Source organism: Xiphophorus couchianus, chromosome 7 (genome assembly GCF_001444195.1).
Source record: "Xiphophorus couchianus chromosome 7, X_couchianus-1.0, whole genome shotgun sequence".
NCBI lineage: Eukaryota > Metazoa > Chordata > Actinopteri > Cyprinodontiformes > Poeciliidae > Xiphophorus > Xiphophorus couchianus.
In genome coordinates, this window is record NC_040234.1 from 33,541,342 (window position 1) to 33,555,054 (window position 13,713).

The 13,713-nt window shown below is 35.8% G+C and overlaps 1 long non-coding RNA gene across 1 annotated transcript; it reads right to left on the reverse strand.

Annotated features, from left to right (window-relative positions):
- Positions 1-6,724: 6,724 nt before the first annotated feature.
- On the reverse strand, positions 6,725-13,351 carry LOC114147529 (uncharacterized). Its single transcript, XR_003596072.1, has 4 exons — positions 13,108-13,351; positions 7,208-7,368; positions 6,936-7,068; positions 6,725-6,858 (listed from the first exon to the last, which is right to left on the reverse strand). It is a non-coding gene; the product is annotated as an uncharacterized LOC114147529 (long non-coding RNA).
- Positions 13,352-13,713: the final 362 nt, after the last annotated feature.

Here is a 13,713-nt window from a genome sequence, read left to right on the forward strand (position 1 = left end):
TCCTCCTGCCTTTTAATTGAACATGCAGTCATGTGAGGAAGAGGAGGGAGGAAGGAGCTATTTTATTAATTTGCGCTCTCTCCTTTTCTGCCCCTTCACCTCCGTCCAACAGGTTTTCTCAGCCTCTATACGTAAAGGCAGGAAAATGACCGTCTGTTAGGGCCATTGTAGATAGAAAAAAGGGAGTAAATTTCAGTCAAAAAATCTGAAATTTTGAGATTAATCTGAGAAAAATTCTAGAAAAAATTAGGAAATTTCTGAGTTTCAAAAGTTTACTTTTAAAAAAAACAACTTTTTCACAAACTCAGAAAATGTCCAAGTTTCTTCTAGACAATTATTCTCATGACTTTATTCTCGTAACAGCATGACTTTCTCGTAACGCTACAATTTTATTCTCACAATACGACTTTATTATCGTAACACTACGACTTTGTCGTAATGCTATGACTTACTTGTAATACTACGACTATATTCTAGCACGCTTTAATTTTTGTAATATTTGTGCTTTTTTCTCATAAAGCAGACTTTATTGTAATAATTGTATTACTTTATTCTCATAAATGTATTACTTTATTCTCATAATTGTATTTTTCTTAGTATGGCTGTAATACTCTGTTCTACAAAACCTATTGCGAAGGAAAGCAATTTTCATTTTGAGGTAACGCAATAGAAAATGTCGTCCCCTACAACAACATTTTCTTACATAGCCTGACTAACATTTTCTTCTTTTTTTAAAGTTTGCTCAAAATTTTGCGAGCCAATTTGATGGAAACAAGCCATTAAATCGTCTCGCTCATTATCCTGGTCACATTTTCCATCTCTTTATCTACTTTAAGTGATTAAAACAATCTTAAGACTTTCTCCCGTCCAGCAGGAACTTCTTTAAAACTCCATGTAGCCGGGAAGCGGACGGGCCAAACGCTCTTTTGGGTCACGTTATCAGAAATCTGAGGTCAGCTGTTACAACAGCAGCAACACTCCGGATCGGCGTTATCACATCTAAGCTCTCCTTTGATTCTGGATCTGGACCGTCTTAGTCTAACGTTACACCAAACAGAACCTCCAGGCCGCCAGGATTCGGGCTAACACGCCACCTGGCTGATAGCAATCAATGCTGGATGAAGCTAAATCAATGGCGTCTAATGGAGGGGGGCTTTCTGCTCCTAATGAACGCTTCGGGTCTCTATCAGACCATCAGCAGAAACGACTTCAGGGTCTTTCAGGTCCTCAACCAGACAGCAGATGGGTTTTCTTCAGCTGCTTGACGCCACATGAGGGAGAAATTTGTGGAAACGTGAGTAAGCACAAGGAAGAGTCGTTTCAACTGCAAAAACACAAAATATTACCAAGTATTGCTTGTATTTTTAAGTTAATCTGCCTATACCGGAAACACTTCCTTCGTTCCACACGGCAAAAACACAAAATATTACCAAGTATTTTTGTCTAGTTTCTAGTGCAAATATTGTAGTACGTTTGAAATAAGATTTAAGTAACTTTTGAGCAAAATTCAGAACCGTTTTTTAAAATAGAATGGCTCAATAATTCCTTAATATTGATGAAAAAGTTCTAGTTTCACTGGCAGATAAAATATTTTGTTAAAAAGTAAATAATCTGTCAATGAACTGGAACTTTTTCATCAATATTAAGGAATAATTGACTTAAAACAAACTCCTATATCTTACTGAAAAGTTACTTTTAAGTTAGTTTTGTCTTACTTAAAGTGCACTAAGATATTTGGACTAGAAACTAGACCAAAAATACTTTGTAAGATTTGAATTTTCCATAATTAGACATTAAATTTAGGTCGATTTTTCTTTAAAAGTGTTCAAACTGTATCATATCTTTAGTATCAGGGTTAAAAAATGCACAAAGTCTGCAAAACCGTTTTATTTCTCTTCATATATAAGTTTAGGAGAATGGTGAAGTGAACCAGACTCTAAGCTCTGCGGCTAAAAGGTCGGATTAAATGCTGGCTTTGTTTGTGAAATGAAGATCTGACAGCTGCTGTGTTTGGATTATTTCTTCCTCTGTGTGTTTAAGCGCTCAGGCCTTTTAGCACCTGGCGGCTTGGTTTTTATTCCACCTCTTCACAGTTTCTTAGTGATTTTGATCTGGGAGCAAACAGAGGAGAGAGGGAGCTTTCCTCAGAAAATAAACACAGCTGGAAGTTTCAGCACTGAAATTCACACTTTTACATTCTGCCACCTGATTTTCTCTCATAAACAACAAAATGTCTCCAGGAATTAAATTTAGACCTGCTTTGTTTATATTCTGTGTTTTAAAACATCTTCTGTGCAAAACTCCTAAACCATAATTTCTCCAAGCAGCCAGATGATCTTAGTTAATTTTAAAGTGAATTTGATTATTTTGTCTTCTGATTTCTGAGAGATTTGCTTTTTATTTCTCAAGGTTACAACCTTTACCCCAATCAGTACATCTTACATATATGTAATAAAAAATACTTTTTGTTGTTGTCATTTTCAATATATTAATTAACTCTAGACCTATTTATAGATACAGTATTAAATAATAATTTAAAACATTTTGCTACAAGAGTATTGTAGTCATTGTAGGTAAAGAAGCAGTAAACCTTTGCCAAAAAAAAGCCAAACAATTTTGCATATTTTATAGAAATAAACGTAGGAATATCTAAACTCCAAAATTCAAAAATTTTCAAGAGAAAATTACAATTTTGAGATTAATATTAGTAATTTCCCTGACAAAATGTGAAAATTTCTGAGCTTCAAAAGTCAAAAATTTCCAGCAGAAACTTTGTCAAAACTTTGCAAAGAAACCTCTGACATTTTGGGGTTAATCTGAGAAACTTTGCAAGTAAAAACTAAAAATTTCTGATTTCTTTCTAGCAAACTTTACATTTTTCAACCAGCCATTTTGCTATAAAGAGTCCTTAAAGTTTAGATAAAATTAACAAGCAACATTTTAGCAAGATATGAAATTGTTTTATGTAAATGATTCTTTAATATTGATAAAAAGTATGTTTCACTGTCAGATTATTTAATCTACGAGACATTTTTCCCATGTTATAAGTGAAATAACACAAAGAACAAGAACTTTTTCATCAAAATTAAGAAACTATTGACATAAAACAAACTTTTATATCCTTCTAAAAAGTTATTTTAAGTTTCTTTTGTCTTATTTCACCTGTACTAATATATTTGCACAGAAAACTAGACCAAAATACTTAGTAAAATGTTGTGTTTTTGCAGTGTAAGTCCAGTTTTTCTGCGTTTTTAGCTCATGTTGTCAAGTCTAGCTGCAATATTCTAAACTTTTTGATTACTTTTTTAGATCAGTAGCGTTTTAAGCTGGTTCAGTTCCTGTTGTTTTGATGCAGTCAACAGTGACAGGAGCCACTCAGTTGTTTTTCCTTCTTAAATTCAAAGGAAATGAGTGTAAAGCGGATTATCTGCGCTGTAAACACAAACACTGACGGATCGGATGGTTGAGAGGAAACGGAGAATAAAAGATGCTGGGAGTTCATCCTCTTATCTCCTCATTGTTGGAGTCATCTTTCTAAGAAATAGAGGAACTTCTTTTACATTTCAGGTCAGGATCTTCATAAGAGTTCATCAGCAGTGAGCATGGGAATCAAACATGCAGCGTAGATGTGACTGACCGCTAACCTTATAGCAGAGAAGAATGTGCTTATTCTGACAGGCAGGTTAAATAAACGGCGATGTTGGAGCTCAGAAAAACAAAAAAACGAGCGAGCAGATAAACAATCCTGCGGGCGAAACAGAGAGCGACAGAACAATGGGGCAAAGGTTCCCGTCAAGGAAGGCTGGAGGGGAGGAAGAGGCCGGCCGGCCGGTCGGGTCGGGTCGGCCGTGTTATCATAACAGCAGCTACAGCAGCGCTAATGTGGGAAACCAAACATGGATGTGACTGAGAGCAAGAAGGATACTCTCGGTTTTCAGCTCAGACTTGCAGCAGCAGGAAGAAAACTCTGAAAAAAGAAAACTAGCTCTCAGAAAGCAGGCGCCGTGTTTACACAACGTGTTACAGTCAGGAGCAAGAAAAGCAGCTGATATTTCTCTATGATGGAGTACTAGGGACAGAAAGAGGGAGATTTATTTTACATACTTTCTAAAAAAAAATAATACATTGGGAATTTCTGAGCTTTGTGTGACAAAAAACTTTAAAATTTTTTAACTAATATAAAAAACTTTCCAGAGAAAAACCATGAATTTCAGAGCTCCAGAGGTTGGAAATTTCTGCCAAAAAATTCAGACATTTTTAGATTAATTTCACATATTTTCCCTCCCCCAAAAAAGAGAATTTCTGAGATGCAGAAGTCAAAACATCCAAGAAAAAACAAAGAAATTCTGAGAATAATTTCACATATTCTCCAAAAGATAAAGAAAAGATGCAGAACTCAAAAACTCTGAAATTCTTGATCTCAAAGGTTTTTCGGAACAAACATAAATTTCTGAGTTCTAAAGGTTGGAAATTTCTGCCAAAAATCTCAGAAATTTTAAGATCCATTTTACAAATTTTCTAGAAAAATCTTGGAATTTTCTGAGCATGAAGAGCCAAAATTTTTTTGACGCTTTAAACTCAGAAAATTTCCACAGTTTTTTTTTTTTTAAGTTCATCTAAAAGTTTCAGAGTTTTTTCTTGCAAATTTTTTACTTTTCAAACTGAGAAATTTCCATGTTTTTTCTAGAAAATTTCTGAGATTAATCTCAAGATTTCTCAGGTTTTTTCTTGCAAATTTTTGACTTTAGGAGCCCAGGAATTTCCAAGTTTTTGTAGAATTTTTTTTCCCAGTTAGAATGGCCCTAATATGGTGTCATATTTCTCTCACTGGTGGACTTTATTTCTAACATCCTGCCTTTACAAAACAAACCCTGGCTTTTTTCAGAACGGCTGCAGATCATGACAGGAAACAACAAGAGAGCCGAAACAATAGAGAAACATTTTTAAATCTTTCAAGAAGCCCATTGGATGCAGAATGGAGGAACATGCTGGTTGCTTCCATCAGCGAAGGAGGAAAACATCAAAGACCACAAAAACTTATAAAAATCAGGAAAAAGCATGTGGAAAAAATGGAGAAAAAACAACATTGTGGTATTCTGAAACAGAAATGTAAACTGATACAGAATATAATACTGAACATTAAAAGTCCAACGGAAGAGACTCAGATGGTTAAAGCAACAGTTTGCTGTAAATTTAGCTCTCTGTTTGCTTCAGTGATTGTACAGGAAAGCAGGCGTCCCTCACATTAAAAACCATTCTGCTGCTGCCACCGTGTCACCGACTGCAGAGGTTAATCCCATAAACTAATGCTTCCACATGCACACAGGCCGTCCTTCACTGCTGCATCAGATGCTATCGATAACTTCACCCTCCGCCTCAACCTGGCCTTCAGAGCAAATAACTGATGATCTGAAGGGAAACTTAAACTGACACAAAAAAATTCAGACTTTTTCTGACTAATCAAACACCAGAACCAGCTAACCACAACAGTTTTCCTCTGAGAAAGTCAGCAAAATGAAGCATGTCTCCATAAATATCTCGCTTTAATAAATATTTTTATAATTCTGATAGCAGGAAAGGATGAGCTAACTGATATTGTGGGAGAATCGTTTAATTTTTAAAAGCATTAAAATCAATAAATCCAATTAAAACAGCAAACCAAATAACAGATACCCTTTGTAAGCGTGAAACCCAAAAATGTCAATATACGAGTTACAGCGACAAATGTGCGTAATACTTTGTCGTAAGAAAAAACAACACAATTTCACAATTGCCTTTCAACTACTTCCTGTCATCGTCTTTAGTTTGTCGGTAAATAAGAAACGTAATTGAAATCACATGTGAATAAGTTTGATCTTGCAAAAAGCCATTACAAACATTCCACCTCCACCACTTCCGGTTGTCGTCTTCTTTGCTGTTTATGTCAGTAGTAACGTCCGGCTGTTGGTCATGTGACTCGGGTGATGCAAATATACTATTTCCAATGCAGTTTTGCGACAAACTAATTTTGATACTTTCCTAGATTGGTGTGTTTCCACTAAGCAAATCGAATAAGAAATGGTCATTTTACGTGTTTTTATTTTCTCGCAACTTCTTAAGCAAAATCTGCTTTTAATATTCCAACAAGCTTTTAAAAGTAACTAGCTTCAAGCTAAGCTACGACTTTCTTCATTTTCCATATTTAAAAAAAACATTCACCTCATTTTACAAAATGTTCCTTTTGTTAATTAATTTTATTCTAAAATCTGAAAATGTAAATAAATTTTAGTTTAATTTTGCAAGTTTTTATATAGAACATTTCATGTAGCATATAGAGAATTGCTTTTTGGGCTCTAGTTGAGTTTTAATTTGTAGCAGCAAAAAAAATAAACAGTCAAAGATCTCTCTGAACTTCTAGTGTTATAGAAGCTAAACCTTCAGAGTCACATAAAGACAGTTGCAAAGTCAGTCTTCCATCACACTGTAGAATATTTCTAGTGTTAAGGGTCTAATGTCTAATTTTTTCTGAAAAATCTGCTTTCAATATCAACAAGCTTTTAAAAGTAGCTTCAAGCTAAGCTAATTATCTTTCTTCATTTTCCATATTTATGGAAAAAACTAATGCTACAAATTTGCTTGTTTTTCTTTTGTTAAGGCGAATTCCTCTTCAAAAATCTGAAAATAGACATTTTAGTTTCATTTTGTTAGCCGTCATGATAAAACATGTTATGTAGAACATACTTAGAAAGTAATTTTTGCAGCTGTGGTCGAGTTTTATTTTGTAGAGGTGAAGGATGAACAGTCCAACCTTCTAAAGTGTTGTAGACCTTGAACATTCAGAGTCACATAAGGGCAGCAACAAAGTCAGCCTTCTATCACCTGAAAAACATTTCCACTATATGACTAATGTCTGATTCACTAAACAAAATGTAAATGAAAGTTATAACGGTACTAACCTGAATGTTTTGCTGAAGTTTGTTCTTAAACTGATGAGTTTTCACTAGAAACTATCGTCTTATTCAGCATCTTGTGATTCGCAGCTCTCAGCTGTCTGCTGACGGTTCAGGTTGCATCTTTCTGAAACAAACGCTGAGCAGCAGAAACCAAATATGTGACACGAAGCATTTTTTTAATAATCCTCAGTGTCACCAGTTCAGTTCCTGAGTGATATCAGCTGCAGTGTCCCTCTGACGAGAAACAATAGGGATGATATATTGGCAGAACTCACTGTTGGCTGCTGCTGCTGCTGCTACTGTGCATGACCAGGCATGAAACAACGAGCTCAGAGGAGGGCTGAGAGGATTAAAGTCAGGGTCAAAGGTCGCAGGACAAGGTCAAGGGCACAGACACACTCAGGGTAGGGTTTTCTGCAGGCTTCTGAGTTGAAATCTGGAGTTTAGACAGAAATTTTCTCAGTTATTTATTTACAGCAGCAGCAGCAATTCAGTTCTGAGTTTTTAGAAAAAATCATCCCAAACGCTTTAAAAAAAAGTATTTGCACCCAATGAATTTATTCTGTTTTTGCTTTTTTTGAACCAAATAAAAATTTTCATATCATCAAATAAGTTTTAACATCACAAAAAGTCAACAAAAGTGGATAACAAAAGTAATTAAATTTATTAATGAAAAAAAGTTCCTATTCTAAAACAATGTAAAAAGTAAATGCTCACTTTTGCGTTTGCCAAAACATCGCTAAGGAGGAATGTTTTCACACTCTTCCTCGCAAAAATGTTTATTACTCTCAGATTAAATGAAACTAGTTACTACCCAACTCTGCTGTACAGCCAGAAATGATTGTTTTATGTGTTTAATTACGTTCAGTGTTTGAGTAGTACACTGGACATCTTTAATTCATCTATAATTCACATTTTGGATGTTTTTGTACTTCCATTTGGGTCTTTACTGTTTCTAAAATCACCCAAGTGACTGAAAAAAAAAAAACACCCTGCCATTTTTTGGCAATAAATTTACGTTTTTATGGTGTCTGGAAAAACATTCGGAATATAATGTCAAAATCAGTAGGCACTGCCCCGTTACCTAGCAACCCCAGAGAAGCCCAGCCCGTTACCTAGCAACCCAAGCAGAGTTCCAGAACAGTTTGGTCAGTTGGTTTTACTACTACTAAAGAATAGAATAGAATAGAATAGACTTTATTGATCCCCAAGATGGAATTGCTTATTTGTTCCCAAGCTACTCCAAAGTGTTGAATATCTGTAAATACAATATAAGCAATATAAAATGTATAAAGCAAAACAATAAAATGTGTTGTTCAATGGCTGCTGGAAAAGACAAGTGTTTTGTTGATCACTTACGATCCTAAAACCACTTGCTGCATTTTTGCTGTTTGTGCTGGTGCAGCAGTTTATTTGGATTTAAAGTGACAAGATGCCCCCCAAAAAAGCTAAAATCTCATTATATAAGAATGATTTTGTGTAAAAAATGTAATGAGCATGTTTTGTATAGGATCTATACAGATCTATCCTAACCTTTAACTACAAAACTTTCTATGCAAATAAAGTTAGAATACAACAAAAAGCGATCAAACTATGATGTGAGAAAAGAACAACAAATTATGTCCGTCTGGATCAAGTTGGCAGCCAAATCCAGAGTAAACTGTGAGCAGAACGCCATCAGACCTGCAACAGCTGAGCTCATAAACCCCTTCTCCTCTGGCTCAGACTCCAGCAATCAAATCCTTTTGTTATTTTGTGAAGACAGGATGACATTTCCAACATGTCCGCAACATGTTCTTGAGCCAAACATCAAAATGAACCGCTGCGTCACCTGACAGCCGTGACCGTCATGTTTCTGACGCTACAAATCGAATTCCTGCCTCTCTGGCTTTTCAAAGTGATTCCTGTGTGACATCATGCTAGCGTTTAACCACAGAAAATCCGATTCGCCTATCATCAGCTATCAGAACATCAGATATGTCTCTCTAATCAACATCTCAGGGCCTAATGGACATCCCGGTGGTTTCTGGTGGAGAATCAAATGAGAGAAGAGGGAGGTTTTAATCTGGTCAATTACTCTGTATCTTTCTGTAATACAATCAACCCATGAAGGCCCAAATGACAAGCCCTGAGAGGCTGCAAATTAAAAGCAAATGCTTTGAAAAAAACACATTGTCTGCCACTGTGTAAAAAAAACCAACCCCTCAGCAAATCAGATAGTGGAGTCGATACGATGGAGTTTCTTTTTCTTTAGGAACAAAATCCCCACTCCACCATGAAACAAGATTTTCTGCCCAGAATCAGGAAAAGTCCAAAGCTGCAATCCACTTCCCTCCTTCTCATTTTTTCTTCCTTTATTCTCTTTAATCTGATTGGAAGGCTTTAATTCAGAATGAGGAACCAATTTGGGGTTGTTGGATCTTCTCTCTGTCAGATAAAAGCTCAGAGACATAGCATTGGGTTCATATGTGGAGTAATTAGCCAAGTGGCTAGTTTCCATCCCAAGTCCCATCGGCATTGATGTTTGATAAAAATAAGCAAAAGCTTCATAAACTGGAAAACTGGGTAATTCAATTTTATTTACATATTTTTTTTACAATTTGTACTCTATAATGGTTCAGTATTTTTGACTTTAAGTTGATAAGTTGAATAGAGTTCACATAATGGCGCCAAAAACTGAGTTGTACGCAGTTAAGCTATGCTACGCTAATCAGGCTAATTGTGTGACTAGAAAAATTAGCCCAGTCACTGTAAACCACTGTAATTTTTTTGCTCTTACTTATTTCTTGGCAGCTACTTTTTACTTTTATTTGAGTAAAACTATGTTGGAGTAGTTCTACTCTTAGTTGAGTATAATTTTTGTTACTTTACCCTCCTCTGGGTGTAACACACTGATACTGATGGCTGTTCTCCACCTTCACATTAACTCGTTACTGCTCCACTGAACCGCCTGGCATTTACAGTGACGGATTCCTCTCATCTCGCCGCGACCTGACTCCGCGCTGCTCCTCACACACCAACAGCCCCGAGCAAACCGCATATATTGCAGGTTTAATACGGCGAATCCATTTTTAGGACTGAAAAATGTCACTAATTCCAGCAGGCAATCAGCTTTTTAGACCGAATCTGCAGTATTTCAAACTCCTAATGGCCTGCATGGCAGCTGGATTGATCACTCGGTCGTGACAGGAATACCTCTGTGGTTCGGCGTTGAGGTGCTTTTTTATTTTCACAGACTCCGCTGTGAGTTTGATAAATGCCCCGGTTCCTGCGGCGTTCCAGGATCTGCTTCAGTCTGTAGACAAACTGAATCGTCCCTGAGTGTTTTTGGTGATTGATGTCGCTCAACCCAGTGAAGCAGAACGGAGTTAGAGACATAACTTAATTAGTATCCATTATAATAACAGAATAAACCTGAATAAAAAACTTTATACCCACATTAGAGCTTTAGACATCTTTATTTAAAAATTTTATTAATCTGTACTTGAACTGAAAGGGTCATAATCCAATTCATAACATATATGGTAGTACGCATTAAATATCTGGATACATAATAAATCAAAAATGAACATCTAAACTAAAGGGTAAAATATTTGAACATTATTCTTTTTATGGTCTTGCTACTATGATGCAGTATCAGGGTCAGGCTAAGAAAATTTATAAAAATAAATAAATGTTAGGAGATTTAAATCATACTATTACAAAAATAAAGTTAAATTATGAGACTTTAATACAAGAATGAAGTCAAAATAATACATGAATAAAGTTATATTATGAGGATAAAGTCATAATTTTTAAAGAATTAAATCATAATACATTATTCTCATATTATTACAACTTTATCCTATAATTTTAATCCCATAATATTATGAATATATTCTCGTAATACACTCACTTTCTTTCCGTATAAATTTATTTTCAGAATACTAAGACTTTCTTCTGGTGTTTTTATGACTTTATTCAGGTAATTTTATCTTTTTCTCTCCCTAATACGCTGTCATATGCTACAGATTTTCAGTTAAATTTAAAATGTTGTACACAAAAATATCTCTGTGACATTAAAATAAAAAATACAATCATACACAGGATCAGTTTCAGAAAAGTTTTTGTTTAAATGAATCCACACAAATTCGCCTCTGAACGATGTTTTAAACATGCCAAATCCATAGGGGGCAGCGTAGCGCAAAGCTACAACCTGACAGCCAATCAGAAATTTGAAATATGTTAGTTTTCTTTGTAAGTTTCCACCCAGCCTGCTCCTAACCAAAGGTTTAGCTCTGAAATGGCATCAGTGCCTGACTTTACATCTTCTGCATAAATCATTCTGACTAACTTCTCACTTGACCTTCCAGATCTGCAGAATGACATTAAATTGTTTGTTTCACTGATTCTCAGACAGGAAAAACACCCACCAACTCTTGACATGGAGCGAACAATGTCTATATAATCGTTTCACTGAGAATAAAAATGGTAATTTTTCTGACCTCATACTGTACGCAGTTCTACGGCAGGAGCTAAAGAACTAACAACACAATGACACTTCTCAGATACCATATTTATATCTGATATATTTAGCTACACGTTAGTTAAAAAAAATAAAATAGATTATTTTTCTTTACAAAAAAAAATGATTTTAAAGATGGTTGTTTTCAAAGCTTTAAAACAGCTTTTGTAGTTCAGCTAACTACCTAGCTAAAAACGCTAACTAGAAAGCGTTGAAGGATTGAAATTAGAGTTGGATTGTAACGATCCTTCAAACCCTAATTCGACTTTATTCTTGTAATTATTTAAACTTTAATCCAAAACTGTTATTCTTGTAATATTTTGATCTTATCCTCTAAATATTATGACTTTATTCTCTTATTATTCCAACTTTATGCTAGCACGATGTATTTGTCATAACTTTGTGTCTTTGTTCCCATAATTTTGTCACTTTATTGATGCGTTATTTCAATTTTATTCTCATCATGACTTTATTCTCATACAAATTTATTCTCATAATTTGATTTTTTTTTTATTATTTATATGGCCCTAATACTCAATTGTAGATTTTTTTTTCAATTATAATACTTATGTAAAAAGTAAATCATTATATTTGACCACAAATTAAATGTATTTTTTTTGGAAACCCAGTATAAAAAAAGAGGAAAAGTTATAACAAATTAGAAATTTGTTGTAATTTCTAACAACAAAACAACCAAAATATATAATTTTTCTTTTTTTGGCACTACCAGAGCTCCGTACCATGTCTTTTTGATTAAGGTTTCTAGTCCCTGTCGTCTGTCAAATTCAAAGGCTGCTTATCAGCTTTTAGCCAAGAATCTGAGGTTTCCATGGAAACCAAATATGTTTATGTTTGACTGAGGGGAGTTGCAGTAATGTCAGTGATTTGAGAGGTTGATAAAGTCAGACAGAACCAGACTACTGAGAGTTACAAAGATGTTTCTGCAGTTTCTCCAAGTCGTTAATGGAAACAAAATAAAATAAATTTCCTTTGCTAAACCTTCTTCGTCACCACCGCACACATCAGGAGGCTAATCAGGAGGCAGCGTCTTGTAATCTTGTTTTCCTAAAATCAGCTGTGTGATGATGAATAATGGAGTTCATTTCAAAGCTGAAGACATGTTTTCTTTTAATCAGACTTCAGTCTCCCTTTCTCCTCCTCTGCCTCGTTTTTATTTTTTTCGGCCCGTCCCTTACACTCACACATGTTCGCCCCTGTGTGTTTACTTTGTTTGAGCCGTGTTCTCCTAACGCAACATTAACTCCGTTTTGTCACTCATCGCCGCGTCGTGTTAACACGGTGACCTTTCCGCGCGCAGACTGACGTATCATTACTGATACCCTGCCGGGGCCCCAACATGGCCGCCAGCTACACACCATTACAAAGCCATCTAACGGCCTTCGTGTAATGACCAAATCATTCCCTTATGGTGGAACGCAGCAGGCGTTTAACGGAAACGATTCACATGCACAGAAAAACGAAGGTCATAGCTGGACGTACTTGAGAGCAGAAAGTTATGGAAAGACGCGGTACAGAAACTGGTCATTGTCCCATTTGGGTTGGACTCGGGATGTATTCACGCCAGCCCTGTGGCAAATTATTTACTTTCCGTTTCGTTTGTAGAGCTACGCTAACCATCAGCTACAGCTTCACCTGTTGAAATACACCTACCGCGCAGTCCTCCGCCATTGGCTCCGAACCGACCACCAGGCCGCAGCTCCGCCGGGACGAGAAAGGCTTCTTCTTCCTCTTCTTTCTAATTTCATTGCTGGGTGGCAAGGAGAAAGGCCGGCGTATTCCAGTCATTTTAAGGAGGCTTATTGGCCCCCCGAAAAACGATACAATTCCAGACATGTTTATCTGTCAATGAAATCCTCCCGGACCGAAATTGAACGTTACGGTGCTAGCTGCTAGCACATTCTTTTTTTTTTTTTAGCTGCTAGCACATTCTTTTTTTCTTTTTTTTTTTTAGCTGCTAGCACATTCGTCAACAACTCATAGGCGGAAGTGAGAGCGTTGCGCAACACAAATAATTATCCGGCTGAAACAGGTGCGCTAAACATAAAAACATAATTTAAGGAAGATTTGATGCCAAATCAATTCTATGGAAGTACGGGTGTTGCTGTTACGGAGGAAAATAAATGTTCATGTTACAACGTGATATTGTACAAACGTGATAATTATGCTGTGTAAAGCTAATAATTATGTTGTATAAATGTGATAATTATATTGTGTAAACGTGATGCATATTGTACAAAATAGTCATGTTTATACAAT